The sequence below is a fragment of the Physella acuta genome, unplaced genomic scaffold (genome assembly GCF_028476545.2).
Source record: "Physella acuta isolate Inbredline_101_S28 unplaced genomic scaffold, ASM2847654v3 ptg001068l, whole genome shotgun sequence".
NCBI lineage: Eukaryota > Metazoa > Mollusca > Gastropoda > Physidae > Physella > Physella acuta.
Window position 1 is genome coordinate 247,278 of NW_026732585.1, and position 643 is coordinate 247,920.

General features: G+C 36.9%; 1 non-coding gene across 1 annotated transcript; it reads left to right on the forward strand.

The window, feature by feature from the left end:
• Window positions 1–571: 571 nt before the first annotated feature.
• Trnaw-cca (transfer RNA tryptophan (anticodon CCA)) lies at window positions 572–643 on the forward strand. The gene has a single exon. It is a non-coding gene; the product is annotated as a tRNA-Trp (tRNA).

The following is a 643-nucleotide window of genomic DNA, read 5'->3' on the forward strand; positions in this document are numbered from 1 at the left end:
GTGCAGCACATGACAGTCAGGTCCAGTCCATAGTATGGTCATGCCAGCTTCTCCTTTGTCTCCCTCGTCTTCTTCCCCCGGCACCATGTCTTACAGGATTGTCATTAATAAAAGGTGAACAACCTACAAACACATTAACTGTGGGTAAGAAAAGATGCAGGGGGTTGACCGTTTATGGTGAAATCAGTGTTGGACAGGTTACTTAAATATTTTATTTAAGTTAATCTGAAAGACGAGATGAATCTTGGAACGTTTATGGTTAAACCACTATTTAAAAATTTAATTAAACAATATTTTAATTAAATAAATATCAAACAGCAGATACATCTTCGATTAATGATCCACAATTAGCAGCAAGTAAGTAAGAGTAAAAGACATTTAGTTAATCTATATGAGTTGCCTCCCTGTGAAGTGGGAATTTTCCTTGAAATTTCAACCATTACCTGGGAAAACTATGTCAGTAGAAAAATCTATAAATAGCGAAATTGGGAAATGAATAGCAGTGTCGTGTTTATAGCATTTAAAGGATATTGGCTTATATAAATATATACACAAACGAGTTACAGTAAGTGGCTCTGTGGCGCAACGGTAGCGCGTCTGACTCCAGATCAGAAGGTTATGTGTTCAAATCACGTCAGGGTCA